The 26,209-nt window shown below is 42.2% G+C and overlaps 1 protein-coding gene across 6 annotated transcripts in view; it reads right to left on the reverse strand.

Moving 5' to 3' along the window:
* Window positions 1–26,209, reverse strand: part of TLN2 (talin 2) — a 409,343-nt gene that overhangs the window by 275,236 nt on the left and 107,898 nt on the right. Inside the window, exon 3 of one of the 6 annotated variants that reach the window (XM_053670051.1) lies at window positions 4,538–4,704. The exons of the other annotated variants lie outside the window; for them this stretch is intronic. The gene's annotated coding sequence lies outside the window, so the exon portion shown is untranslated. The remainder of the gene's footprint in view (window positions 1–4,537; window positions 4,705–26,209) is intronic. 6 annotated transcript variants of the gene reach the window in all.

Consider the following 26,209-nt stretch of genomic DNA (forward strand, 5'->3'; position numbering starts at 1 on the left):
AGACTCTGCCTAAAATTCCCGCACAGACTTGAAAATGTACACAGACTCACCCGCTCTGGGATTCGGCTTCAGGACAACAGCTAGAAGGGTGCCAGTCACACAGGGCAAGTATTGAGCAAACCTCTAGAAGCCAGACAGCCAAACTGTCCCTTCGCCAAGCCCTCTCACCACACAGAGCCACAAAGTGGTGAAGTGGGTCGCCCTGCCCTGGCCATTACCTAAGGTTCCACCCCACACACACATTTACAGGTGCCTTTTCTACAAGAGGCCATGATACTAAGATAGGGAGTCAAAGCTGCGCTACTTAATACACAGAAACAAACATAGGGAGGCTGCCAAATTGAGGAGACAAAGAAACACGGCCCAAATGAAAGAACAAAATAAAACCCCAGAAAAAGAACCAAACAAAACAGATAACGAACCCATTAGATGCAGAGTTCAAAACACTGGTTATCAGTGTTTTTAAATAAATACAAAATTTTAAAAAGATACAAATAAAAATCAAACTAACATTTCCCAGATGGAAAGACTCAATATTTTAAAATAGCAATTGTGTCTCAATCAGTTTGTAACATCAATATAGTCCAACCAACATCACAACAGTGGAAGGATCAAGTTGGTACCATTTGCTATGGCGGCACCACTTGCTGAGCAGGCCTGTGACCCTGTTGAACACGACTGCCATTTCACTCTTCTGAGCTTGTGTCCCCAGGACTGGAAATTACGGGGAAGTAAGAACGGAGCTAAGCGCTCCCTACAGCCACAGGCAGAGGACAGCATCGGAACAAACTGCGGCCTCGAGATACAACAGCCTCGGTGGCCCGGGGGCCTCACAGCAGCAGCCCCACCCTTTAGATCCAGTTACAATCCAACAAGAACTCAAAGCCTGCACCCCTCAAGGCTGGCGCATCTCTCCACACCTTGCCCCTCTCCTTTCTTGGAGACTGAATAAAAACTTTACTCTCTACATTTTTATCTCTTTGTGAATTCTTTCATAGCCCAAGTCACCAACCACCCTAATAGCATATTCTGTCAAATTTATAAAGATATTTCTAAAGTTGAACTGGAAGACAGAAAGCTTCAGAATGACTAAGAAATGTTTACCAAAAAAAAAAAAAAAAAAGGAAAAAGAAGAAGGAAAATTTAACCTGACAAAACTAAACATACCGTAAAGCACCAATAACTAAAACAGTATATATCATCACAGAAATAGACGAACAAACAGGACAGAGAATACAGAAAACAAATGTGCAGATATTAAGGAAACAATAAACATATTGTAAGTAAGTACAGAAAGAGCAAACCATTTGATACATTATATTGGGAAAATAAATATCCACATAAACAAAAATTGAGTTAGAGCTCTATCACTATCAGACACAAAAGAACAAATTCCAGACAGATGAGATTTACATGTAAAAAAAATTGTAAAGCCAGAAGACTATATGAAGAATTTATTTTTACAAAGCCCAGTAGACAAAGAAAAGTTCACAGATGTGGCAACGCGACTGTTAAACCTTCTGTATTTGATTACGCAAAGTCAAAGACAGGCAACACAGAGACATTACTAACAAAGGGGCTTTTTGGGGGTGGGGGAACATAATGCACTTGATCTACTGCTTTTTACTCCAAAGTGTCAAATGTGTGAAATGTTCAAACCTGTAAGAATTTCTTAGTTTACTTGAGCCGAATTGAGGACAATTGCCAGCAAGCAATATTTCAAAGGACTGAGAAAATGCTCCAGAGAATGGTAGTTTTACCACTTACCATATTTTTCGGACTATAACATACAATTTTTTACCATTTTTTTGCTTAAAAATTTCCCCCATTTTTCTCCTCTAAAACTTAGGTGTGTCTTATGGTCCAAAAATAGATACACCTAGGTTTTAGAGGAGAAAAATAGGGAAAAAATTTTTGAAGCAAAAAATGTGGTTAAAAAGTGTGTCTTATATTCTGAAAAATATGGTATTTTATACATCAGGATCAAAGGGGAATACGTCCTGGGTTACATGAAATCCACTGGTGATAGATTAGGGAGCAGGAGAAAGAAAAATGGGGTGGGGAGGTATGGTAACCCTGAGACTGGATGAAAAGTAAAAGTAATAAACACTTCTTTTACTTAGGCAAGTATAGGACAGTTAACAATTAACATGATGATAATAATGAGGGGTTTTGAGCTCAGGTGGGAGATTGCGCCCCAAGGAGTATGGAAAAGGGATTCCTCAGACATACCAAAGGTATGTTATTATCAATCGGGAAAGACTACAGACCAGTTCCAGGTACAGTGAAGACTGACTTTTGTTAGGGAAAAATAATGTCCTAGGACAGGGCTACCTGCCCTGAAAGGCTTTTAGTTTAATATCAGACCATCCTATGTGGTTGCTGGAGGCCTCGGAGTTTGAAAGGCTGCCACGCAGGCCTCCCTTGAGCTTCTCAGGTTTACTATGTGGCCCCTTTTTTGGCCCCAAAAGCTTCCTATAAGGCCTAAACTTTCGTAACAAACTAGAGTGCAAAACTGTTCATGCTATATTTTTATACATTAAGCCTTTTAGTTAAAAAAGTTAATATAAAGAAATACTTCAACTAAGTCCTTTCATAAACATTCACAAATTAAAAATTAGTAGAGTAAAAAAAGTTTACTTGCTATTTTTCAGGAATTTTTAACAAACAAAACATCCAAGCCTGTAAGAACTTCATATGAATATATTTCAGCCAAAGTGTCAACAATTGCAGGGAAGCCAAATCTCAATGGATTGGGAAACTGCTCTGGAAAATGGCAGTTTTACCAGTTAGTCTATACATTAGAATCAAAGGGGAAGACATAAGGGGATTACATGAAATCCACTGGTGATAGATTAAGGAGGTGGGAGAAAGCAAAGCTGGGGGAGGCAGGGGTGGTCCCTGGCATTGGATAAAAAGTAAAACAATAGACACATACTTCCTCGCACACAGGTGGGTACGGGATAGGTAAAAGCCAACAACTAACACGACAGCAACAATGAGGGGATTTGTGGTCTCTGCTGTGGCAAGGTGGTCATACTTTGAGGGGTTCAGAAACAAGGAAATTACTTTGATATTCCAAAAAGTATGTTACAGGGTATGTTATTGTAGATACAAAAAGACAACAGACAGACTCAGTTAAGGTAAAGATTGACCTCTGTGAGGGGAAAATACCAGCCAAGGACATGAGAACCTGCCACGGCCTGCTTTTAGTCGGGTAGTTTTAATTGCAGACCATCCTACATGGATCCTTTCAGTCTACGAGTTTGTAAGGCCACCATGCAGGCCTCCCGTGAGCTTGTCAGGTTTACTGTGTGGCCCCTTTTCCGTCCACAGAACAAAAGAGGAATGTGAACAACTATCTAAAATATTCTCCTTTAAACATTCTCCTACTGCCTCTCCCATAGATGTTCTGAAAGAGAAAATATGCACTTCTAAGGGTGTGCCCCTAGGTTTTTGATGATTATCTGAACACCTATACTAATGAACAAACATAATCCCAAGAGTGAACTAAGGATCTTCTAGTCAAAGAGACCTCCTAATTCTTAACCTATGGCAAGGATATTCTTTTTACTTTTTGAATTGGATAGAATTTACAAAATTAAAAAATATTGTGATTGTTTTCATAGCGAATCCATGTAAAAGATTTTTTTTTTAAATCCACACCTCTGCCAAATCCTTCAGTTTTCTCCACTTCAAGAAGGAGACAGACCCACTGGAGTCTTGCTGGAGTGCTCAGTTTGGGAGGGGTTGCACATTCATCACAGAAGCCACGCTCCTGACTGGAGAGCGGGGCGGGCCAGCCTCAGCAATCTCCCGGGCCTCTCTCACTAGTCGGTGGAGAAACTCACTTCAGGTTAGTAGCACCACTGCCTTCTTTCCAGTTTTTCCAGAAAATACTCCTTTCTGGCCATATAGTCATCCTTTTTATTTTACCTTTTTCGAAGTAATAAATGGGTAGTGCTAAAACTACAATTTCTCTGTCCCACCATCCCAGAAATAGCATCTTATTTGCCGCTTACTTCAATGGTCTGCAATTCTGAGTTTTTCAGATAAGCCAAAGCTATTAATATTTTAGTCTTTTTTCTCAGGAGCATTTTTTTTCTTGCGTGTCTCTACCTCAATGTAAGTAAAAACTACAGCTTTCTCACATCCATAGGGCTTAAAAGGCAACCAAAGTTCCCTGTCTAGTATCGACAGCTAGCAAAAGGTCTCACTTCCTCAATCTAGATCAAGAGGATTTTCACCGACAGGACTGCTCATTCCTCTAGCAGGGGTGCTTCTCAGACCACAGGCAGCCCAACACAAAGTCGTAAATTTACTTAAAACTTTATGATTTTCTTGTGCTTACATGTCACTTTATATTTAAGGGGTGGCCCAAACAACTCTTCTTCTTCCGGTGTGGCCCACAGACACCAAAAGGTGGGACCCCCCTGCAAGTAATCTCTGTGTGCACAGAACACAGCAGTGAGCATCAGCCACCCCTCACCCGTCCTCTTTTCTCCGGCCACAGTGAGGGGAGGGGTTAGAGACTCACTCTGTCATGAAGTGTTCTTCGAATCGTAATGACTCCACAAACATCTGCTGAACTAATTTAAATTAAGCATCTTAACTGGTCTGGGATAATGTTTACTTGGTTGTATCCAATGTTTAACTTCTTTTCTTCTATAAGGAAATTAAACTCTTTGAAATCCTCTACCAAGTCTAGTGAGAGAAAATAATAAAATTGCAAGATTAAATTTATGTGGCTACTGGCAAAAAATTTAGTAAAATTAGATTAAAAGATACTTATCAAAAGCTAATTACTTAGCACAAAAATTAAACACTATTAAAAAGAAGCATCGTTTATGTAATTTTTCCCAACAACTTAAGTATTTTATAAATGATGATGAAGCATTTTCCTCCTAAATTATATGAGTAACATCATAATGCAAAAGGCATATAGTAGGCAAATACTCAGTCCCTTCCATATTACAATGTGAGCAAATAATGCGTTAATTTTAACGAGCATTTTCTTTAAAAGCTTAAAATGACACACACTAAATTCTTGAAGAAGTGGGAAAAGTGAGAGACTTACATTGTATTTTCTAAACATCTGCATAATTTGAATTCTCTAACATATGGATTTTGTTATTTTAAAGCTATGAAAAATGCAAAATAATTTGCCAAAGGTGTATTAAAAATGGCATTTTTGCAAATTTCTTGTGGTACTATAAATTGATAAAATCTTTTTCACAAGATAATATTAATGGCCTGAAAAATATGAATATCTATTGACTCAGCAATTATTCATTTTGAAATTTTTCCATCATGCAGCTATGTTTTTTAATTTTAAAAAAAGCAATCTGGCTAAATATACATATTACATTGGATCTTTATTTTTATTTTTTATTGAATTTTTATTTTTAAATCCTCACCTGAGGACACTTTTTCATTGCTTTTCAAAAGGGAGGAAGGGAGAGAAGGAAACATTGATTGGTTGCCTCCAATATGCAGCCGGACCGGGTTTGAAATCTGCAACCCAGTATATGCCCTGACCAGGAATTGAACCCTCAACCCTTTGGCTATGGGACAATGCTCCAATCAACTGAGCCACACCTGCCAGGGCTCACATTGGATATTTAAAATGCAGACTTTTGAAATGTTGGCTAGAAAAATAGAGCTGATCCTTGTTATTTGAAGTAGTCATTGTATATTCTATGGAGTCACCACAGACACGGAATTAGTGAATACTGAACCAATCGCTGCTTCCAGGGGAAGTGCAGGGCCAGGTCCCTGTGAGCCTCTGTCGTTAGGTATGGATTGTTTCATCAGCTGATCTATACAGAACGTCATTTTATGTTGTGTTTCTATTTAAAGGCACATGGATAGACAGATAGGCATGGAACTGGTTCCTGAAAGAAGCTTATCTAACACATGTACTTCCTCCGTGAGGCATATTACATACAGCTTTCTTGTTCGTTAGGAACACCACACAGCACTTCAGCCCTGTACTTTGGGACCATTTTAAACAGTGAAATCACCAGTAAAACCCACAAAGATGTGGAAAATGTGGCACTAAACAGATCATGAAAAGCACACTTGTTTACAATCTAAGAGCTGACACAAAAAGGCAGAGCATCACCTTGTTTGACCTCAGCTGGGAACAGATATATCAGGTGACTCAAATTTTTGGCCTCTCTGCACGTGTGTGTGTCCAGGAATGACTGCAAAATCGCTGAGAATATTGATTTGGAGGTTATAAATACATTTCAGCAAGTAGACAAATTTGCAAATATGCAGTCTAAATAATGAGAATCAACTGTCTTTAGTTTTAATAGTTAGGACAAAATTCTCAAAGGATAGATGAACAGCAGAGTAAAAAGATAACCAACCCATAATGAGCTTCGTTGACTCAGGGATGATTTTGCCCCCAGGGAATGTTGGCGATGTCTTAGGACAAATGTTGACTGTCATGATGGGGTCTCATGGGTGAGGCCAGGGAGGCCAAAAACACTCAGCAATGCACAAGGCAGCCCCCAGCAGCAAAGAACTACTTGACCCAAAATGTCAATAGCACCAAGACTGAGAAATCCTGTGCCATCAATAAATATTTTTAAGTGTTTTTCCTATACCTCCTATCAACACACACGTTCATGCCCAAAACAATAAATTTGAATTGTCAAGGTCAAAGTAGCTCTCATATGTTATTTCTTGGTGGTCCTTTATTTTCAAACAACTGAAGACAAATCTGTCATAAGCTATAATGAAAAGTGTGACTTCGTTTCCACTAAGCTTCAGTTTAGTGGGGTAGCTCCAACAATAAGACAAACCAACCAACCAGTCTGAAATCTAGTTTCTAGTTTAACACCAGGTAATTAAAAATCATCACTGCACAGGAAGTAGGAAGTGTAGTGTATAGTTCACTGTCCGTGAGCTGAAGAATTCTGTTTGTTTGCAGCCGCTTTTAGAGTTACTCAAGAACTTCTGCGAAAGTTCTTACCCTGAGGATAAAAGTGAAAATGTCTTACTAAGTCTTAATGATTCTATGAAAAGAGGTGCAACTTAAGTGCCCCTCAATACCCTTAACTATACAAGTGCTGCACACCTCCTTCACTGCGCCCCCACAAGGATTTAGTATTACCCATTTATTCAGTCTTCAATCAATCATATTTTTAAATAATGAATCAAGCAGTGTATACGGGAACTCCGAGATTATTCGAGAGCATTCCAAAATCGCTGGATTTTGGATAAAAAATCCTTCTTTTTGGAGAAAAAGGATAAAAAATTCCCGCCTGGGAGCCAGACAAGTAGACAACTGGAGTGTGGGACCCGAATTCTCTTGGCTGCATGAATTTAGAGACTATTAATTATTCCTTGAGTCTTTTATTCTGGAAAGATTATTTTAGATCCCTGTGCAAAAATGAGGCTAAGATATTCTTTCCTATTCTAACAATGTTCTGTTGGAGATCATATGCTGTTCTCCAAATGCCTTCAACACTCTCATCTACAGGGTCCTACTGACTACCCAGACCTAGAAATTCTCCATTCTTCTGCAACCCCTCTGGCCACTCACTCAGGCTCCTGCTCCTCCCCCACCCCATTTGCAGCCTTGCCCCCACATGCTGCACTGTAGTCTAGGCCAGCACTGATTAGACCCCCACGACCAGAACCACCCAAGGAGCTGAAGATTAAAATGTAATTCACAGATCACATTTCCTGACCTGCTGATTAGATTCTCAGACAGAAGGCTTGGGGGATCTGCATTTCCATTGCACTTCCCACTTACTTAAGAACCATAGCCCCAGTTACAGAATAATATCTGTATTCTGCTCCTATGTACTAGAAAATGTAACCCATTAACACATCCAGTTGAGAGAAATGCCCCTTCTCTAAACTTTCAAAGTATGCTGCATATGCTATCTATCACATAAAATCAAAATTACAATTTATTGGCTTCCAATAGACTGGGAGCTCAAGTGTAGGGACCGTCTATTATTCTGAGATTCATCCCTATAGGCTAGCATAGTTCCTGGCACATAGTAGTTACTAATTTGTTGAATAAAAGGATGGATGGATGGCCTACCTCTGAATGGCACTACTGAACTTCAGCAATTCTGCCTATTTTTGTTTAATGTTAATGTGAAGAAACAGTAAACTCAGTTGAATCTTAAGTGAGTGGAGTACGGCTCTCGGGGAGCTCACAGGGAAGAGAAGAGGTACTCCTCCAGAGCTATTCAAGTTTGGCATGCAGCTGGGTCTCAAAACAAGGTCAGCCAATTGACTGAGCAAGTGCAGTCAGTCCTAGGAATCAGCAAAAACACAGGGGATAAGGATGTGAAGGAAAAGTGGTAAACAATTTTCTGGGCATGAGCAGATCATGGTTTGGGCCACGGATAAATATTCTCAGTATCAAGGACCAAGACTAATACTGTAATCACCCGCAACGTGGACTGCCGGTAGGGTAAAGTCTAGAATCACCCAAGACCATTTGCCCTAGGATTCAGAGTTGTACATGATTCAAAGCTACGGTGGACATTTTTTCCCTTATTAGCCCATCCTCTAAACTTTTATTATTCCTTTTAATCTTTCTAGGCTTTCCTGTGGGAAATCAATACATAGAAGGCACAGAATTTGGGTGTTGTTGGCCCCAAACTAAGCTCCAGAGGTTGACCCTTTCTGTCATAAGCCAACCAGCATAATCTCACCTCCATTTTTAAAAAGATTTTATTTATTTATTTTTAGAGAGAGGGTAAGGGAGGGAGAAAGAGAGGGAGAGAAACATTGATGAGGGAGAGAAACATTGATATGAGAGAGAAACATCAATCTGTTGCCTCTCGTACACCCCCAACTGGGGACCTGGCCTGCAACCCAGGCATGTGCCCTGACAGGGAATTGAACCAGCAGCCTTTTGGTTCACAGGCTGGCACTCAATCCACTGAGCAACACCAGTCAGGGCTCCTGTCCATTTTGACTAATTGTGGGATGAGGAGGAACCCAGGCCTAAGCACATGACACTCCCCTGGCTGCTGTTATGGTTAAGACTGGGTCAGCTGAGGTCTTTTGTTTGATGGTTATGAATGTGAACAAAGAAGCATGAAGTCTTAGTTGCTGCTGGCAGCTACTTTGTTAATATGAGGAAACCTAGAAAGAGGAAAACAGACCCTAAGAGAACTATGTCTGCATCTTGAAAAGTGGGCAGTTTTTTCCATTACTGAGCCAATGTGTTATCCTTATTGTTTAAGATAATTTGGGTTTTCAATTACCCAAAGTATCACGATACATGCCCGCTCCTCCCTTTCAAGTTGATCTTTCCCTTTTCTCTTAGGACGTGCATAAATCCATGGTTCAAACTGTATGTTTACTGCCCCAAACATACCTTACCTATTCCCACTTCCACATTTCTGTGTCATTCCTCTGCCTAAAATACTCTCTTGTCCTCTCTATTGTTCACATCCTGTCCCGTCCTCTAGACGCAGACTAGAGTCCTAATCCCTCTAAGGGCAGACATTCAGGACCATCATTCCCTTGTCTCCTCTGAGCTCTGATCACTGATACTAGTTGCCATCTCTATCCCAGCTTATACTGTTAATTATCCTTTCACAAACATGTTCTCAAATGGAATGCAAGTTGTCTATACTTTTGCAACCCCTTGTAAATGACCCCTTGCACAAAGTCTCTGTGATCAGCAGAGATCCAATAAATCCTCTTTAGGCAAACTCAAAATGTGATTTAAACCTGATCACTGACAGTCATACCCTCTTAATTCACACAGCAACATAGAGAACAGAAAGGAATTTCAGACGCAACATATTTCAACATGACACTGCTGGCCATGGTCCTGTCACATTTCACAACCAGACTGGCAGGAACAGCTGGATGAAGATCAGAAATTTATTAGGCTGCCTTCCCGTCTGCAGGTCACTGAAGTCCTTCCAACCAGGATGCAGACTAACTCCATGAGTTCTACAAAAGTAAGGTCCCACACCTTTCAAACATCTGTATAAAATCATCCTGGGGCTAACACCACGATAGAAAAAATGAAAGCACAGCCAGAAGAACAGACTCCGATCACCTCCAAGCCTTTTATATCCTTTTCATGCTGTAGCCCCAGGTCTCATTAGAGCATTATGGGGAAACAGCTATAAGATTTAAATGAGGAACATGAAATAAACCGGTTCAGACTTATTTCCACCATGGAGATGGTCAGGAGATGATGACATAGTTGAAGAATGATGTCAAGAGCCAGTACTATTTCCACTGAAGATGACAATAAGAACATGGGCAGGGGGGAATGGCGAGAAACTCACAACTATCAACAACTGAATCTAAAAAACGAACACAAAAACAAACTAAGCAAACCACTAAAACAGGAACAGAATCATAGATATGGAGATCATTTGGAGGGTTATCAGTGGGGAGGAGAAAAAGGGGGAATGGGGGGAAAGGTACAGGGAATTAGAAGCATAAGAGGGCAGGTACAGAATAGACAGGGAGAGGTTAAGAACAGTATAGAAAATGGAGAAACCAAAGAACTTACACTCACAACCCATGAACATGAACTAAGGGGGGTGAGGGTAGCAGCAGGGAAAGGGGAGAACTGGGCGGAAAGGGGCAAAGGGGGAAAAATTGAGACAACTATAATAGCGTAATCAATAAAACATACTTTAAAAAACATAGGAAAAGAGTGAATGTGTGTGTGTGTGTGTGTGTGTGTCCTCACATGCAAGCAGAAAAACGTCACCATGGCCACAGGACAGATTTATCCCGGCCAGTCAAGGCCCAGCCCTTGTGTGTGGGCATGGCAGGTCCTCTGCCTGCACAGGGATGTTGATGCCCCAGGAGGGCTCTGTGTTAGTAGCATCTGACATGTTTTTCAAGAAGTTACAGAAATTAAAGGGCTACCTGACAAAATGTGTAACACTATTATAAATGATACATGAAGCAATACCTTACAAATATGTATATACCTATAATGATTGAAAACTTAGCAACAGGTAATCTTCCCCTCTTAGGGATTAGTAGTTTCTTTGACAAATGACTACATTCATCCTTTGAGAACTACTTCTTTATCCTCTTTATTCTCTAATTAACACTGTCCACTTTCTGGGCCTTAAATAGCTTCTGAAGTGGCTCAGATGGTCTGCAGGGGCTGGTCAGCCAATTGCAGTATTATGGGAAGGACTCTGAACTGAAATGCTGCGGTCTTCTCATGGTCTCTGCGTATCACATTACCATGAGGAATTCCACTCTCTTTCTTGATCCAGTCTATAAATGCTCTCAAAGTTCAGGTTTATTGTTAGCCATGTGGCTGCCACAAACAGTTCTCAAAGCACCCCCTGCTCTAACGGACTCTACCTTGGCCCTGTGGCCAGTGACCAACTTGGTCTGCCATTCCATTAGCAGGCCATGGTGCCAAGATGGACTCACCAACTGCTCAGACTCTGTATGCTGAGGGCCCTCTATTTTGCCCTTGTCACTATACAGAAAGACCAAACTGTAGGAAAAAGTGATGCTAGGAGACTGCCTCCTGAAAGCCAGTCTGGACCACCACCTCCCTTCTGCTTCTCCTTTCAAAAACATCTCACTAGTTCACAGCTGTGGGGCAAGAAATGAAATAACCAAAATTAATATGGCAAAAACAGAGGACTGAATCCCAATAACCGCTGTTCCATTGGGGGAAAGCCAGTGAACCGCCCCCCACAGAATCTCTGGCCACCCTTTTAAATCCATTCCAGCGAATACAACACAGAGGCAGATCATGGCCCCAGCTCACCTGTCTGGCTTCATCTTTAAGAGGAAGTCTCTAGGAAGAATCTGTTTCAATAAAGCCACGTGGCTTGTAGCTACTCCTTTCTGTCACCAACAAGTTAGAGAAGAATCCCCCGCTTGAAGTGGCAAGGACTAAAGTCAGTGCCTGCCTCCCTCCCTTCCTCCCCAGGCTGCCTCGCTAGGCAGCCAAGCTACACCTCACACAAGAGGACCTGCTCTTCCCCTAAGAAGGAGAAGTTGCTATTTCCCCTTCATCAAGTTACCAGTCTTCCAAAATGTCCCAGTACCACCTTATGCCCTGCAGATCTGTCTTTATGGCCTCACAGCACATAGAACGGGGGGAAAAACCAAAGACCTGGATTCAGAGAAAGCCAAGTTCCCCCCTGCTGCTCTGTCCAAAGCGTGCTGAAAGATCTGCCAGGACTAGTCGAGGACACAAACATCCTCGGCTTTGAGCTGACATCCTGTGCAGCCGAAAAATATTTACTGACTGTCCAGTCAAGGCACCCCAGATGCTTGCCACAGCATCTGGGATGATTACCTTTCACCAGCACACACGGAGCAATACGGACTTCAGGCCCCTGTCCAGGAACAGGGAGAACTGTTCCTTACTGATACACTTGAACATAAATGGGATATGCTAATTTCTAAAGATTTGCAACTCTGCTGTGTCAGGAACTCTGCCAGAAAACTCAAGAAAGAACACATGTGCACACACCCACCACTCAGTGCAGATGCAGGGTTAAAAAGAGGTTGTCTCACTGGAAATGTTTCCTCCCCGGTTAACCTACCTTTCTACCTGTTCTCTGCCTTTTTACTCTTTCCTTCTGTCATCATCCATAGAAGAAGGGTTGTCCCCAGTACCTTATTTTTGCAACAGGCAATTTATGAAAGAACAAAGAAATGTACAGTTCTTCACCCCCCAACTTTCCAATACACAGCAGTCAATTTAAAAAAAACAAAACCCTGTAACACACAAAGTGAACTACTCCTGAAACCTCCATTGACTCAGCACTGGTACAGGGTCGTTAGCATGATCAGGGACTGTGTAGCTACTCTTATTTTTATAAAGATTTTACTTATTTATTTTTAGAGAGAGAGTAAGGGAGGGGAAAGACAGAGAAACATCAATTGGTTGCCTCTTGCACACCCCCAACCAGGGACCTGGCCAGCAACCCAGGCATGTGCCCTGACTGAGAATCAAACCAGCAATCAAAGGAGTGACCCTTCACTTTACAGGATAGTGCCCTACTCACTGAGCCACACCAGTCTGGGCTGTGTGGCCATTCTTGATAAGAAAAAGCAGAATAAAGCTATCTTACCGTGACACTATTTCTTTACTTCCATTACATATTGTTCTGGAAACAAGGCACTGTGTTTTTTTTTGGTAACTCTGCTCAAATTTGCTTTTAAAAGGTTTTTCTCCCCAAAAGAATAGACGATCAGATGGTGAAAGAAGAGAGGATAAAGTGTACAATGGCTTGATGGTAGATAAGTTAGGAATGGGTGTTCCAGGGAATGAAAAGTGTATTCCAAAGCAGATCAGAGCCCAGAATCTTCGGGAGGCTAAGGAATTCACGTTTTCAGAAAAACATGACCCTTCCTGTCCACACTCTGCAGGTTTTCCTCCCAGGCATCTGTGGTGACAAGCTGTTCTAGGAGTGCAAATAAATCCCAGGCCTTTTCTGGTTGTCCTGGCTTGTAATCTTCTGGAACGCCCATAAAAAGATGGCTGCAGGTACATCCCATGGTGGTAGAGACCACAGTGGTAGGGGTCCAGAGCTGGGGGTGAAGTGAGCTTGAGGAGGAAGGGCGACTAGGGAACAGGCACCAGGCTGGGCCTGGACCCGGTCGACACCTCTACAGGGAAGAACATGTCATATTACTAAAAGATCTAGGGAAATAAGGATTGCTTTTTTTCTTCCAAGTTTAACATCTAATACAGTATTATTAACTGCACTCACTGTAGTGGACATCAGATCCTCCTAACTTACATCTTACAACTAAAAGTTTGCACCCTTTGACCAAAATCTCCCCATTTCCCCCACCTCCTAGACTAAGCAACCAGCATTCTACTCTGTATTCCTATGACTTAGGCTTTCTTAGATTCTACATGTGGGATCATACAGTATTTGTTGTTCTCTGACTTATTTCACTTAGCATAATGCCCTCAACTTAGCATAATGTTGTTGCAAATGGCAGAACTTCCTTTTTTCATGGCTAAATATCATTCTTGTGTGTGTGTGTGTGTGTGTGTGTGTGTGTGTGTGTGTGTCTGTTAAACACAACTTCTTTATCCAGTTATCAAGGAGCATTTTAAAGGAATTTGAAATCTGGGTTATTTAACATACAGAAGAAAAGGTTTAAGTGGACATTAACCATCTCTAAGATACACAGATAATTACTATATAGAAGAGTATACATAATTTCTCTAATGGCTTTCTGAGAGAGGAATGTAAAGAAACTTAACATGATCCCTCATTACCTCTGAGAACACTGGGGCTAGAAGAACATCAGAGACACGGAACAGACTCCTAATACTAACCTGAACCTGGCCCTGGCTGGTGTGGCTCTGCGGACTGAGTGCCGGCATGCAAACCAAAAGGTCGTCAGTTCAATTCCCAGTCAGGGCAAATGCCTCGGTTGCAGGCCGGGTGCCCAGTGAGGGATGTGCAAAAGACAACCACATACTGATGTTTCTCTCCCTTTCTTTCTCCCTCCCTTCCCCTCTGTCCAAAAATAAATAAATAAAATCTTTTAAAAAAAATACTAACATAAATCTGAATCAAACCATACATGAAGCACATTCCATGACTGGATTTCTCGCTCACGAGAACTGAGTTCCCTTTATTATTTGAACCAGTCTGAGGTAGGTTTTCTTTACCTTACAGCCAAAAGAATCCTAGTACGCACTAGGTGTGACACTGGAAAACTAAAAATGGAGACAACACTTACTTCAAAAGGGTATTTTATAGATCAGTGAGGGACAAGAAAGGCCCTAGCACATTATATGGAGCTCAACAAGTCTTAAATATTCTTCTTTAAATAGTCTTTCCACCTAGCATGGTAAACGATTTATTTATAAATAATCCACAACTCAGGAAAGCACCTGGACCAGCCAGAAGTAAAGATATAAAAAGGCTAAAAGTCACTGTTAAGTGGGGCTTTCGTACAAAATGAAAACAAACATCCTTGAGGTTTTAATAAATATATGATACTGTCAACAGGCACACAGTCACAGACTTTATGATTGTACATACACACATAAATAAACAAATAAAAATATGAGCAATGACAATCTAAATCTTCCAAAATATTTCAGAAGCCATCTACTCTATAAAGGGGACATTATCAATTGTGTTGATCTCACACAATTGTTCAGGTCATTCTGAAACCTGAAAAGTCAGTGTTCATGCTGCCTGTCACAGAACCAGTAAGTAGAGACAAGGATTGAATCTTTATGGGCGCTTTATTCAGATGCAGGTGACCTGAGAAGATGGCAGGTTATGTACCCTAAAATCCATCTTAGCATCTCATCTCAGGCCAGCCTTTCTATAAGGAGAAGAAAGGGAAGGGAATGGGTTTGGAAAAAGGTTACTCAGATAAGAGTTGCAGTCTGGCTGCAATTTTCCTAGTACTTCTTTGGCTGTTGATCAACAGTTCTTTACCTGCTTCCTCCTTAGAACACCATGGCTCAGATACCATTGCCATTGTTTGCAGACCCCCTCAGGCATAAAGGCTGCTGAATTGCCTGTCGACCTCCAGGAGTCATGCAGGGCCTGCATTCCAGTTCCTGCAGCTTTCCACGTGCATTAACTGCTTAAGTCTATCAACTATGTCTGAGCTGAAATCTTTAACTCTTAAATTCTCCTATCAATTCTCTTCCCATCTCAACTCCTTCTCCACCCCAACACACAACAAGGCACCTGGGCAAGAAAGGTTCCAATCAAGTGCACTGATGTGGGGGTAGGCCCTAGAACTGGGGTGGTAGAGGTGGTCCCCTGGGCAAGATGAGCCAGATAAAGCAAGAGATATATATGGTTCTGTCCTTGCAAGCACTATTCAGGGTCAAAGCCAGAAAAATCAGATTGTCCAAAATCACCAGGACAAATTTCAGGCTGGAAATGGAAAGGTCCAAGGAAGTCAAAAGCAAGAAATAACATATTGGGGAAGAAAAAGTAAAACTCTTGTCAGGACAGTAGCTAACACTAGCAATAGTCAATATTGTCTGAACACAGACCTTCACTTGTGTCCAATCTCATTGAATTCTCGCAAATAACTGTGAAGCCATTATTCTTGCCATTTGTTCAGTTATTATAAGAAATTTTAAGCATACACACAGGTAGAGAGAGTTCAAAGAAACCTCACTACCTATAACACAGCTACAAAAATCTACTCAGGGAGAGTCCTGACTTTTCTGTACTTCTGCTCCCCACTGCTCATCGCTGTCCTTCACCAGCGGTGCCAGGAAAGGACCTGCAAGTCAGCAAGCCCAGGCAAAAACTTCAGTCAACCTCTTAATTTTGCCTGAATAAGCTTACGGCCTAGTTCCTAAAGCATGTAAATCTCCCTTCAACTGGGTCGGAACAGTGTCCACCTCTGTCCTGTCATCAACAGTGACTGCAGCAAACACTGATGGGACAGCAGAGTTCAGTTACCACATAAAGAATAGGCAAAGATCTCCAAAGTCCTATTTCCCTCCATAAATTCCATTGGAAACCGCAAATGTATCTTGGCACCGTTACTGCCTAAAAGCCTTGATTTTTTTCCCATGAGTATATTAATTTTGTTTTTCCAACTAGATCATGCATTGTGATCCTGTGAGTCCACTGCCTAAACCCCTTCAGGTTCACAACCAAACTGCACCCGCAGGGGGAAAAGCCTGCCACATTCGGGAACCTTCCTATCTGTCGAGTCTGTCACCGCTACAAATACCCCAACAACACTAAACTTCTTGGAGTTCCAAAAGTACAGCTCTCTATTCTGCAAAGATTTTCTCACCTCCTACCCCAAACAGCCTGGTTGGTTATGGCTAATATTCCTTTCCTCACTTCCTTCAGAAGGCCTTTTGTGATAATGTATCTAACCCCAAAACTGCCGGGTACCACACCTCTGGATTCCCACAATGCCTTGCACATCTCTCTTTGCATACCCACCACATCATTGTATAGTCATTGGCTCTTAGGTCTCCCCACTTCCAACTTTACTGAGTGCTCTTTGAAGGCTAGGACATTTACTCATTTGGGGGGGCGGTTTCATTTTTTTATATTTAATTAACAATGGTGAATTTATTTGAAGTGAGTTTGAAGAATAATATTTACACATACAAGGAGCAGTTGAAGCTAGTAGTTGAGTCAAAATATACGTTTGCTTATTTTTCTGTCTCCCCCATCAAATACCTAATGGGGGGGTGGTGAGCTAGGAAATAATAGGACTTCAGGTAATGTTTATTGAACACAACAGGCCAATGCCAGACGGACAGCAGGGAGCCCACCTAAAACTTCGAACCTTTCTGGAATGTCTCATGGCTACTAGATGCATGGATGTCTGACTGATCCACTGAGGTAATGAGCCCATTAGGTTAACGCCTACCATACACTGAAACTCCTTCCCTCCAGCTCAGCAGGTGTCCACTCATCCTAGTGCTCAGGTATTTGATGCACAAGATCGTGTTCACCCTGCCCATAACCTTCACGGTGACGCTGACCTTAATCACATCTTCTGTCAGGCCTTTCCTGAAACTGACTGCAGACTCCTCATCTCTCAAACACCCTCTTTCCACTATCCCTGCAAGGGACAGATCATGCACTGTCACCCGATCGTGTGAGATGCCCTTTTTGGGACCTGAGCTCACTCAGGGATGGATTTGTTAGAAATGCTACCTTCACCATCAAGAGAACTCTTTAAAACACAGTAGGTCAAGATACCTGCCAACCCCGCACACCACAGGATCTTGGCATACACATCATACAGCAGGACAACCTTCTCCACGCCAAACGCCCTACACATGCGCATAAAACCAAAAATGCTTCTGAGAAAGTACATCTCCCTGTTAGCACTGCCTTGGAATTGGCTTGTAATTTGTCTAAGGTGTGTGTGTGGGGCGGGGTGCATCAGGGAGAAGTTGTCAAACTCCCCGCCTGTAAGCTATGGTTTCTACTCTGAGGTTACCCTTAACATGTTGATTCCACTGGTATTCCTTCTTTGCAAATTACAACTGAATCACCTTGAATCCCTCACCAGAAGCTGCAGGACACTGTGCTTTAAGGTCTATTGTCACGTTATGTTCCCCTAAAGAATACAGATGTTTTATTATAGTAATCGTCAGGTTATAAAGCATTCGCCTTCTCTCTAGAGTAAATCAAATCAGATATATATTTCCCCAGATCTTTTTTAAGCATTCCATTTGTTCTTAGAACTTGTAACCATTTTTCAGAATGACAGTCCTAGGTTTATTGATTCACAAATGGCCTAAGCCTGTTAAGTAGGGATAATTTTCTTTGCATAGAGTTTAGAGGGGAGGATTTAACCACCTAACTTACAGGTAGAACTAGCCTCTTTCTGTCTTGTAGAAAGTGCACAAGGAACTCAATGGATAAAAAACCAAACTAAGATCCCAAATCTAAAACTGAGGAAAAAGAATGTTCTAAGGACCCCTTAATTAAGGCTACACTCTGGGGACAGAATTTCCTCTAGTAAGTACATGTCCCCGAAAAGGCCTTTTCATTCCAAAACTTGAAAATAATTTATTCATTGGCCTGAGACAAAGTATGTTACATCTAATACAAAATATGATGATAGTATTTTGTAGTAGTCCTATAAGAATAAGGGCTAATAGGGCAGAAGTGCTCAGTACCAACTGGCCATTAACTACTATGTTATCCTTAAACTCTTGATAAATGGAGGTGGTATTAGAGTGGCCAAGACAGAGGGCTGGTGTTCTTCAAGGCCTATAGGAAGAAAAGTTGTTGTTATGGGAGCAAGTGGTCAAGACTCATAGGAGCCTCCACAATACCACAAAAAGGAAGGGGTGACTTGATTCAGTGCCTAATCTGGGCTCTTAAGACTGGGCTGTACTCCTCCCTGGAGTACAGGAGCCAGGCCACCCATCTGTCAAACTTGAATGTGATATGACCACCCCTTTCACACTTTCCTTGGTAAACCTGTGGTCATCATCCAGCTTCTTGGCTGAGCCTAACCACTGGTAAACCATCTAACACTATGAGTTAGAGTAAGAACCAGCTGAAGGGCTGAACAAGTAAATCACTTCTTCCCTTGAGGCTCAGTTTCCTCATCCATAAAAATGAGTGTCTTCTAAGCATCTTGTGAAATGATATTCTATAAAGCATTTCTATAAACTTCTTATAAAGCATGGCATTACTGTATTCTGCTTCCAGGAGCTGAGCACCTCCAGGTAAGCTGGTTCAGCTTCTAAATTAAGTAAGCACTGCAGGAAAATTAAGCCCTTGGCCCCACATATCGAAGAGCCATTAGTCCCACAGGTGAAGGTGCATCTTCAATACTACTTATTTAGAAAATACCTTTTAAAAACACAATTATACCATCTATTCTTGGAAACAGATAAGTCAGGAAGGTATCCCGCTGGTTTTACAAAACCCTAGCAGAGAGCACCCAGCCACTGCTTCCCTCACTCCCAGAATAAATGCGCAGTGAAGCCTGGGACGTCACCGAGACAACCCCCCTACTGCTGCACAGAATGCACCCTACTATCCGCATGATCACAGCACTGCTCTGATGGCCCAGGGAGGAAAGACGGAACAAATGTGCTGTATAGATCAACAGCGCTTCCTTGTAAGCGGAAAAAAAAACACAAAATGTATGAACACTTAACCATCCTTGATAATTGATGTCATTTTTCTTGAATTTTTCTTTTCAACTGTGCACTCAAATTGGTGCCACAGAATAAAAAATGAAGTATCAGAAGCACCTACGGCTGAGAAAAGGGATATGGGCCTTGATGTGAGCGGTGACGTTTGGCCCGGAGGTAAGTTATGAAAGAACCAGAAAAATGGTTCTCAGGCATGGCTGCCCAGTAGTAACATCTGGGCAGCTTTAAAAGGCCAATGCCTGGGCTGCCCCGCCCTAGAGCTTCTGGTTCAACGGGCCTGGGGTATGGCCTTGGCATTCGTAGTTATAAATGCTCTCCAAAACTGTAAACCACTGCATAGCAAATAAGGGCTAGGAAGCAGTTTTAAAATTTACACATATTTTACACTGTAGGATTTCAGATAGCCACAGCAATGATAAAGAACAACAACAATAGTTATACTAAATATCAAATGAAGGCCATATATTTCAGTTTTATATTTCGAGGATGAAAACTCTAAAAGAGCATTTATGAAAACCAAATGCTAGGAATCACTAGCATGGTGGCGATTTCCTAACTTCTATGCATTTGTCAAAACCCACATATGCACACACAAAAGAGTTATTAAATGGAAATTAAAAATAAATTTAAAACATACAGAGAAAAAAAATCAAGTGATATATTCATTTAATCCAGAGATTTTCAATCTTAGGGAAACACTAGATCACCCAGGGAGCTTTTGAAAGTCCTGCTGCGCAAACTGCAGCCCAGATCAGTTATATCAGATTCTCCAGGGACCTGAGCACTGTGGGTCTGAAAACCCTGCAGGTGATTCCAAGGGCAGCCACGTCTCTGCACTCCTCACAGAACAGTGCTCACGTCAAGTATGGTTCTGCCAATGGCCTGAGAGAATATGAGCGGGCAGAGACCTAGCGAATGGGGACCCAGGGACCTAGTGTAAAACCCTTTTCAGAAATGAACATGGAACGTATTCAATACATTCTAGTAAAACCAAGTCACATAAATTTGTATGCACAAGTTAATCCCATGCTGGTTTTAAATCATCTCTAAGAGACTGGTATACATTCCAGGGAGTACTGAGATCATTTACACATGATCCCCATTTTGTGCAAGAAGATCCCTTGCCTCGGGACACATAGCTACCTTTAGCGACTTAATTTTAATAAGTAGCTTAAACATACCAAAGAGGCAGTGTAGGGCCCTGGACAGGAGGGTGACGACTTGCAACCAGACACAACAGCGCAGGAGCCACATGACCTTGAGCAAGTGCTGTACATTCCCTAAGCCTCAGATTTCTTACGTGTATGTAAAATTGGAAGAGCAGCAGTATTCCCATAAAGGTGCTGAAGCATGAATTAAAGCACACAGATACTACAGTGATGAGTATGGTGGTAACCAAAACATTACTCTCGTCCCAGCTAACTAACTTTAGACTTGCATTTGGTGGGCCTTCCCCTCCTCTGGAGTACAAAGTGAAGGAAGGTCCTTTCTAATTAAATCCTTTGATTCCACGCTGCTCTCTATTCACCTGCTTAGGAGACTTGTCATAAACGGTAGAAACCAACCTGAATTTCCAGATCCTACCACAGTTTCTTAAACATCTATAAGAATACATGAATAAAAGCAAACATATAACGCCTGTATAAAGGCAACCCGACTGAGTGCCAAGTTGACACTATGAGTCTGAATTAATGAAGAATAAAATTGTAGGAGACTATAACTTGAACAGGTGTCATTTACTGACACCGACTTTATGTCAGGAACAAACACCTAATTTCATCCACTCTTCATGTGTCTGCTTCGAGATCAGGATCTGAGGTCCTACCCGCAGCCCAGAGAGGAGCAGCCACTGGCGCTCGTCCCGGGAGACACACAGCTCTCCCTGCCTACACGTCTCAGCACCGCTGAGCTCTGACGCGGATGCCAAAGCTGTGTACACACACACACACACACACACACACACACACACGTGTCCTTCTGAGGATGGGACCACATTAAGAGACAAATTTGGAGTTGAGAATTCTCTTTTTACAAAGCTTCTATTCACAGCTTTTTGAGAGCCAGTGATTTTAATTTACTCAGCAATCAGACATTTTAATTCCCAGCACTGAAAAGGCTATGCTATCAGGGCTCAGGAATGCTGGAAAAGCCCAGATTTCCCATTAACCAAGAGTCCCAGGTGGTTTTCAGGGCTGTCCCTCCTCAGAGACTGGGAGGTGGGGATTTATGTTTACAAAAGACCTAAGTGAGAAGCAGAAAGTAGTTGCCATGTCAAAAAGCCCTCCATCCGGGCCCCTCGGAAGGAAACAGGAGCAGCATCTGACCCCCAGGAGACCTGGGGTGGTCCACAGCAGACCCACTTCTCTATAGCACTGCCTCCAGGCCCCCTGCCAGGACTGTGAGCTCCGCCCAGCTGGGGTCTGCTCACTCAAAAGGAATAGAACAGCATCTCACCATCACGGAGCACTGGGAGACTTACTTCTCTCTCTGCCTTTCATTTCCAACTCGACCAGCTTCAATTTTTTTAAGTAGGCCATATGACACTGGCTTTTTAAAGTTTATTGAAGGGTGGGTACAGTCATTTTTCATAAATGTTCCATGTATACTTAAGAATAAGTACGCTCCAGGTATAGGACATGTGTTCTAGTCATGTTCACTAGGTTAAAGCTTCTATATCTTTACTATTGGATATGTTAACTACAACTGTGAACAAAGGTGTGTTAAGTTCTGCCACTATGCCAGTGGACAGTCAGCATCTCCCAGTTGATAGTAATATTTGAGAGTCAGTCAATTATTACTCTCTCTACATACATGCTTACATGTATACAAAGCTAGGTATTAAGAGCAAACACACTTAGAATCATTATACACGCCAGATTTATGGTTTACAGGCAGCTTCAGAGTCTGTATAAATTTAGGTGTGAGTCCCAACTCCACAACCTGCTCTAAGTCCCAGTTTTCTCATCCATAAAAACAAGATATACCTTGAATCTCATAGGGTTCTTGAGAGGATTAAATAAGAAAGTACATGGCACTTAGCATAGTGTCCAGCTTTCAAGGTGCCAGCTGCTAATACAATGGTCCGTGGCTTGCTTAAGATCATGCAGCTATTGACTAGTATGGAAGTGGAACCTTCTGACCTCTTGTCAATCAGGAGGCAGGATGGGGTGTGGGAGGAGGCAGATGTATCAGAATTGTTTATTCCTGGGCTTCGCTGTTTGGAGAAGGACAGAATACCACTAACCCATCCATACCTCACTGAGAATGTTACATCACACATCGGCTGAACACTCCACCTGCTCCAACTTAACTGCAATCGCCCAGTTTAGCTTGTTCTCTCTGGGATTTATTTCCCCTAGTTGCTGACTTGAGGGCTTGTTGAAACAGCTGCACAATGATGCACTTTACAACCTTCTGGTTCTGGAAAACACTTGGCATATTTAAAGCAGGCAAGAGTTAGTATCTGAACCATAGGTAACTTCTGAGAGCTTATCCCAACCCTGGGATCCATGGGGGGGGGGGGGGGGTGTGTGTGTGTGTGTGTGTGTGTGTGTGTGTGTGTGTGTGTGTAGGGGAGTATGTGTGTGTGAAAGCAGTTTCAGGGCAGACCATTCATCTGGTTACACAGCTTCCTCTAACACAGTCTCCCACATCCCAGCAGGGTGAGAGAGGCTTTATCAAAGTCAAAGTTAATTGCACATCAGAGGGAGAAGATGCAATTGTCCTTTCTGTCTTCTAAATTCTGCAATTGACACTTGGGAGTCATTTGGGCCTGAAAATGTCAGCTGCAGAAAAATACAACAAAAGAGGCAGAACAGACTAGTAAGGAAACTTGCCAAACAGAAGAACATTCTTAAAAAGCCTCAGTGGTTAGCAAGCCTGATTTGCTATAAAATAAAAAAGCAACAATTTTAAGTTGCAGAAAATACACACCTCTGTTGATAAGCAACTCCTACAAAAAGGTCTCTCACCTCTAGGTCACCAGAAATGGGTAACTACAGAAGCCCAGTGGATGCACAGGAGGCTGCTGGGTCCAGCTGCCAGAATCAGCACAGACCTGCCCACTCATCAGCTGGGCAGCAGCCCTTGGAAAGCTGACCTGTATCTCGGGCAGGAGCACTTGACAAGCAGACCGCCACAGCCTAAAACTTTATTCGGAAACCAATTTCTTGATGAAACAAAAAACCCAACTGACTGCATACAGCAGTCAAAATCAGGAAGAAAATCTTTCCCCAGGATTTACTCACCAAGATTCTCTTTCATTTCTTGGTATTTTTCCTCTAAAATAACAGGAAAGCCACTGAGATGTGCTGCTGTCTTTAATCTTTGAGGACCTCACCACCATTCGTGAGAGTCCAGTGTCAACAATCCAAGTGTCCGATTCACGTGTCCAGAAGAGGCCACACTAACTTCACTCCAGGGCCTTCCGTACCCCACACTGGCCATCCTTTGCTTTCCTCAGAACCACCGCACAGGCATTTGAAACTCAGCCACGGGTTAGACAAACAAGGCTGGGGTGTGGTCCACAGCACCCCAAAAGACTGTTTACGATCACCTTTCCCTTCAAGCTTCAGGGCTGCAGTTGAAGCACATTTAGCCCAGAATTCAAAGGACCAGGCACACTTCATTGTCCATCCACGTGAGGGACAAAGGAATGGCGGCAAGAAGAGAAGGTGAGGACTTAAAATAAAATACTTTATCTCCTCCATTCCATGCAAGCCACTGGAGCAAAAGCCTCTAATTTCATTCACCCTTCGCCCTGGTGAGGACAAAGAATGTAAGGAATTAAACATACACTCTCCTCCCGAAAATCAGACAACTGCACACAAAACTGTAATGTCTCTGGCAAAATGACCTACTATAAGTGAAAGGAAAGCCAACAAAGAGATTACTTTATAAATCATTCTCTCTCCCTTAGATTTAAAAAAAATCTTTCTGATTTTATTTTCTAGTTAACAAAGGTGTAACACGCTAGTGGAACAAATTCAAATTTAATTCCATCCCTGTTCCCCACTTCTACCAAAATAGACCCCAGTGACTAGTTAGACCAAGGGTGTCCAACTCATTTTCACTAGAGACCACATTAGCCTTGTGGTTGACTTCAAAAGGGTGAAATAATTTTAGGGCTGTATAAATGCAACTACTACTTAACTGTTAAGTTGAAATTACATTTGGCCTTTTGAAGGCGACCGTGACACTGATGTGGCCCCAGGTGAAAATGAGTTGGGCACCCCTGAGTTAGATAAACATTACTGCAAGCATTTTCCATGCGAATGACAATGACCATTAATTGAACACCTGCTGCATGCCAGGGACAATGCTAACTCTTGACTTGCATCACTGGGCTTCTTCTCCACAACTTCTCCATGAGGTGGACATTTCCAACCCACTTCAGCGCAAACAAGAAGAAGACTGTGAATGGCAGCTCATATGTCCAAGTCTGAACCACCCAACCCCACCAGTAAGCACAATGTCTAAAACAGCTAAATTCATAGGCTTTAAAAACTAACAGGTCAATAATACTGAACCCCACAACTGGATGCTCCTTTTCTCATTTAACAACGTATACGGTCAATTTTTCATCCACCTCCTTGGTGCCTGCTCTGTAGCTACAACTTACGTTTCAAAGAAAGAAGAAAAGTTTGACTTACTGTTCCACTGCCAACAGAGCAGTAGAAATAAAAGTGATTCACAATTCTGTACTTCCCATGCATTAAAGACGGACACTAGAGGACTGTCTTTTTAGCTACTTCAGAAGAAAGTCTGAATGACTGTGTATGTACATACACTTGTGCCCAGGTAGCATGACTCAACTCTTGTACCTTCAACAAACTTCAGGGGCAACGTTCAGGTTCTTCCAAGAGGCAGGGAGATAGGCAGGCACATGCCGTTTTCCTTCCGAGGGGACAATTAACAAACCCGACTTTGGGAGGCACACAACTGTACAATGACAAAGATTTCAGACCCCCGAAGAAAGATGGCACGTATCTTTCACAGTCCTTGGCTCAAATGTTTCTTTCCCTTTTTTCAGATGCTCACTAAAAGACTTTTAAAACTTCAGAAATACTTTCTTAGAAATACGGCTTCAGTTTCACACACACACAATGTACTCCCTTCCAGAGCCTAAGCTTTGTTGAGAATTGTACAGCCAATTTTACAGTCTTCAACCAACAAACCGACATTAGTCACCACAAATTATACTCCTTGTATACCACGGATGAGACCCACTTTCCTTTTTTCCATCACTTTTTCTGTCTGGCCTGATTCTGGTGGTTGGTGAACCCTGCATCAGCCTATGAAGGCAAAAGGCAACTGGAATCATCAATGTCAAGTTCTCCCTTTTGCAAAGAGGCAGAACTTCCAAGATTAAGCTAATCTAATATGCCATCATCATCTCCTACTAACGATTTATATTGAAAAGGCACAGGAAGCAAAGCCTCAGTGTCTCGTTTAGGAACCATTACAGTTGCAGCTTAAAGGAAGAGTGTGAGCAGGAACGGAACAATCAGCCCGGTTCAGGCCAGGACCTCTGTGACTCACTTCCTATCAACATCTATAAGATATGGACCAACTACGTGTTTTCCAGATATAACATGCACCCCCTGCCCA

Source organism: Artibeus jamaicensis, unplaced genomic scaffold, assembly GCF_021234435.1.
Source record: "Artibeus jamaicensis isolate MK-2021 breed Jamaican fruit bat unplaced genomic scaffold, CSHL_Jam_final contig_548, whole genome shotgun sequence".
NCBI lineage: Eukaryota > Metazoa > Chordata > Mammalia > Chiroptera > Phyllostomidae > Artibeus > Artibeus jamaicensis.